General features: G+C 37.6%; 1 long non-coding RNA gene across 1 annotated transcript; it reads left to right on the top strand.

Annotated features, from left to right (window-relative positions):
• Positions 1-1069: 1069 nt before the first annotated feature.
• Positions 1070-4841, top strand: LOC149415022 (uncharacterized). The gene is made up of 3 exons (XR_016303917.1): positions 1070-1263; positions 3845-3997; positions 4105-4841. It is a non-coding gene; the product is annotated as an uncharacterized LOC149415022 (long non-coding RNA).
• Positions 4842-5049: the final 208 nt, after the last annotated feature.

Raw genomic sequence — 5049 nt, 5'->3', positions numbered from 1 at the left:
CCAACCGAACGATTAGTAAGTTTTTCTGTTGACACTGAAGAGTACACTTTTACTTTTTCCTATTAGTCAATTCCATTAAGTATAACATCAAATATTTTTTCGAGCGTTTGCTTATTGTCAATATAGTTTATTTTACTCTACACCTTGAAATAGAAACCAATGTTGTACATTTAGTTATGTATACCATATCTGGTCACAAAACACGGATAAAACCATTTAAAGCATCCTTCCTGTGCTGAATGGGGATCGAGAGTGATACTGAGGCTGTCTTTCTCTCAGATGACCTTGGAGCAACTGGTTCGACTCCCTCAAAAGTACACCATACTAAATTTGACAGTTCTAAACTTGTACTGAACCTGTACTGTCACGATAATAACTCATTTAATTAGGTTTTATTAATCCCGATAAGTATATTTACTGCAAGTCAAGCTTGGCATTTGCGCAGTCAACATTAGATTTAGTTTTCTATAGGAACTACCCGGTCTCTGGTCTGTTGTTTTATTAGTGAAGGCGGCCGTGAGATATTGAATTCCGTAAGTCTAAACTTAAACTTTAGGGGTGCACAGTTTACACCCGCGCTGTGCAAGCGAGTTTCCTACAGAGCATCGGACCATCCCATATATTACCGTACATACCATCCCGGATATTATAAATGTTGATTCTATTTTTATTATGCATATGTTTTTCCCGCACGATTATTTATTGTAAACATAATTCTAGTTTGTATTTAAATCACCACGAGAAGAAAATACATAATATACAATCCTTTTGTTTATGTTTCTTTTCATGTAATTGAATGACTCGCATAATAAGCGTTATAAAAAAACTGTCAACGGGACACTTGCAAGCATTGTTTGCTTTATGCAATAACATTTTAACTTAGTCGTATGACTGACAAAACTTTTGTATATTTACTCTCGGTCTTGATATTTGACATCTTTGATGCATAGGTCAAATAATCGTCCATGATAATTATTGTAAGTGTTCGAGTTCACCACCGAGGTTTTGAATATGTCGTTCCAACTGAAAGTGATTACTTTTATGTAGTTTTCTTAATATACTGTTTCAGGTATGATTTATTTTAAGCTGGGACCAAGTAAAAGAAGGCCATGGATCTTCCGAACCCAGATAGTGTTTCCATCAAGGTGGAGCCAGGGTCCCAGGAAGAGCGGGGAGGTGAAATATCTTATACTCATCTAGATATCCACCTCCTGGATATAAAAAAGGAATTTTCGCAGTATGCGGAGAGCACTCCGTCAACCAGTAAGATGAATTACGGAAATAAGAATAATATATAAATAAATAATAGAATAATAAACGAAGTATGTTTAAGATTTTGAGGAATTATTTCCCGTTTCTGAATGATTTGCAGACAGAAATTGTATCACTCTTTATGGAGTCCTATCTTGACGTTCATTAGTTATCTGGTATTTCCTTTAAAATGCATCTTCACAGTAAACTGTCAAACTAAGCAAACTTATAATGCTGACAAAATCTCGATTTATAAAGTTAAAACATTGGTAAATTTTGGATAGGGCCTGACGCGCTTATTACGAATAATTTTTAGAAAAAAAACTTTATATTCGCCTTAATTACTATAAAAGAACTTTTTGCATTTCGGGCGGCGGAAAATTATGCATTTTGATTTTCAATTGCGTAAAACCAAAATTCACTTCGCGAATCGATGTGGCGACAATGCGCCGCCATTAGGAACGCACTGTTATTTTGGTATCACTGATGCATTAACAAGAGCTAAATACGACCGTTGCTATCTTCGTGGGATACACATGAAAGGCGCTTAATTATGAAAAACAGAATTAATAATATAATGTAAACGAACCTCTAATCAGAATCACTTCAGAGTTAAGCTGAGGCACTGGAATCATGTTAGATTTCATCGTCGTTATAGTTGGAGGTGTTGGTTACTCCTCCCGAATCTGGGTACATTTCCCCTCACATCTCTCCAGCACCGCTCGATATTTTGAGTGTGTGCTCCGGTTTCTGGGTCTACAAATGATAAACTGTGATTCACACTCAGATGTACGAAACCTTCATTTCCAAGGCAATCATACACCTTCCAGCAATCACTTATGATTGTGGTGCCCGGTAATATGTATGCTTTAATTATTTCCAACAAGGTTTCTTTGGAGCGATCCTCTACTCCGCAGACAAACATTTTCTTGGATTCTCTTTCGAATCCACCGAAAATCCATTTACCGTCCACTTTTCTACCACGGTTGTACTTGCGCTTTCCAATTTTTGCCTCATCCACTTCCACGGTGATACCAACACCTCCAATCTTCTGCTTCATTTTGTCGCACCAGAGCACGCAAACCTCCCGGCAATACGACGAACAGTTCACGACCGTGTCACTGCTGATATCCATCTCTTCCATCAAGAAGGTAGTCCTAGGTGGACGCATCATCGTCCAAAATGACACGAAGGTGCATATTTTGGCGATTGAAAGATTTGGATGGCCGAAAAATGTGCCTTTTCTTATAGAAACAGTAAACTTGCACCTTTTCTTGACCCGATTGTGGCCCGAATCCACCACAAACGTTTTTCGGCAACTGTACGTCATTTTCGAGAAGCTACAAAGATTTTGACAAAGTTCGCACTTTTTCTCCCGGCGAAGCACTCCGTGGCTTCTTAACCACTCAATCATGGCATCTTCATTTCTTACGATGTCTCCAAACCCCAAAAGTCCAACCGAACACGAATTGCACGACATTTTTTCTACTAGAAGGTCTTGTTCGGCGAAAGAAATAGACGGAACTAATTATGTAAATGCATTGTTCGGAAACGGAAACAAAAAAACCGGGAACAAAAAAACCGGAAAGAAGAAATAAATATGAGTATTTATGTCGCGGGAGGCACTAAACATGCAAATTTTGTTATGTTAGTATTCTATTATGTGGCTATACGAAAAGATGATAGAGCAAAGCGTAGAAAGCAAAATAAAGTGTCCCCTTTATACCGCCTGCTCGCGTCAAGGCAAGAAAAACATCCCAGTTTTCAAGTAATTTAGCGGCTACGCGAGGTTTGTGTAACATGGTTTGTGATACAAAAGAAAGTGCCCCTTTATAACGCCTGCTCGCGTCAAGGCAAGAAAAACATCCCAGTTTTCAAGTAGTTTAACGGCTACGCTAGGTTTGTGTAACATGGTTTGTGATACAAAAGAAAGGGCTGTATCTCCCTCAATTTTAGAAAAATTAAAGTTTGTTAACATTATAATTCTGTTGTGTTTTCATAATTTCGCGCCAATCCATTTGTATTCCACGAAGTTAGCCATAGTCGTATCTACGCAATGTATCAGGGATACCAACATAACAGTGACGTACCTAATGGCAGCTGATTGCCGCCGCATCGATTCGCCAAGTGAATTTTGGTTAACGCAATTGAAAATTTAAATTCACTACTTTCCGCCGCCCGAAATGCAAAAAGTTTTCTTTTATAGTAATTAAGGCGAATATAAAGTTTTTTTCTAAAAAATATTCGTAATAAGCGTGTCAGGCCCTATCCAAAAATTAATAAAACATTTTCCACACATGATATATGTTATGTATGATCGTTCATCAAAGTATGTGTAGGTACTTCATGCACAAACACATTATTTCACTAACAATATAATAAACCAAAAAATATCCATTCTACAGGAGTGCAGGCAAATAACTTTATGTTTACTTCGTGGTGCCTCATCCCATTCGCTTTTACAAGATTTATCAATGATTTCTTCAATCGTAAATAAATGTTTTTTATTAAAACAATAAGTTTTCTTAGGTTAATTTCAATAGGTTATTCGTATTTGCATGTCAACGTAAGTATTGTTGTTTTGTTTCTCCAGGTAGCATTAATGTGGAGACTATTACCATCAAGATAGAACCTGGACAACGAGAGGAGTTTGGAATGGGAATTCATTACTCAGATATTGACGTAGACCTCCCGGATATTAAAAAGGAATGCTTAGAGCGCTCCGAAAGATTTTCCCACACAGAAGGTATAAACGATTTTGTTTTGTTAAAGTTAAAAATTCGTGCTCTCCTAATTTATGCGTTTTTTTATGAATTTACCTAACTCAAGAGCTTCATTCATAATCTTTTTCAGACTTGTCAAACGTGAAGACGTACGAAAAACCTTTTTCATGTCCTAACTGCAACCATCTTTTTGCTACCAAGGGGAATCTAAAAAATCACATGTTTACCCACAGTGGAGAAAAACCTTTTCCATGTCCCGACTGCAACTATCTATGTTCTACAAAGTCGGGTCTAAAAATTCACATGCTCACACACAATGGAGAAAAACCTTTTTCATGTCCCGACTGCAACTATCTATGTTCTATTAAGGGGAATCTAAAAAGACACATACTCTCACACAGTAGAGAAAAACCTTTTTCATGTGCCGACTGCAACTATTCGTCTGTGAGAAAGGATTTACTAAAGAAGCATAAGCTTACCCACAGTGGCGAAAAACCTTTTTCATGTCCCGACTGCAAATATTCAAGTTCAACAAAGGGAGATTTAAGACGTCACTTGTTGACCCACAGTGGAGAAAAACCTTTTTCATGTGCCAACTGCAACTATTCGGGTGTGACAAAGGATTTACTAAAAAAGCACATGCTTACCCACAGTGGCGAAAAACCTTTTTCATGTCCGGAATGCAACTATTTGGGTTTGAGAAAAGATTTACTAAAAAGGCACATGTTTACACACAGTGGAGAAAAACCTTTTTCATGTCCCGACTGCAACTATCGTTGTGCTAGAAAGGGATATTTAAAAATGCACATGTTAACTCACGGTGGAGATAGACCGTTTTCATGCCCCGACTGTAACTATTCATGTTTAACAGAGGGAGATCTAAGAAGTCATTTGCTGACCCACAGTCGAAAAAAACCTTTTTCATGTCCCGACTGTATCTATTCATGTTCAACAAAGGGAATTCTAAAACGTCACTTGCTGACTCACAGTGGAGAAAAGCCATTTTTTTGTGCCCAATGCAACTATTCATGTTTAACAAAGGGAAATCTAACACGTCACTTGCTGACCCATAGTG

This window comes from Hesperophylax consimilis, chromosome 19 (genome assembly GCF_061612785.1).
Source record: "Hesperophylax consimilis isolate HC1 chromosome 19, BYU_Hcon_1.0, whole genome shotgun sequence".
NCBI lineage: Eukaryota > Metazoa > Arthropoda > Insecta > Trichoptera > Limnephilidae > Hesperophylax > Hesperophylax consimilis.
Note: the sequence above shows the minus strand (reverse complement) of the source record. Positions and strands in the feature narration are given on the sequence as shown.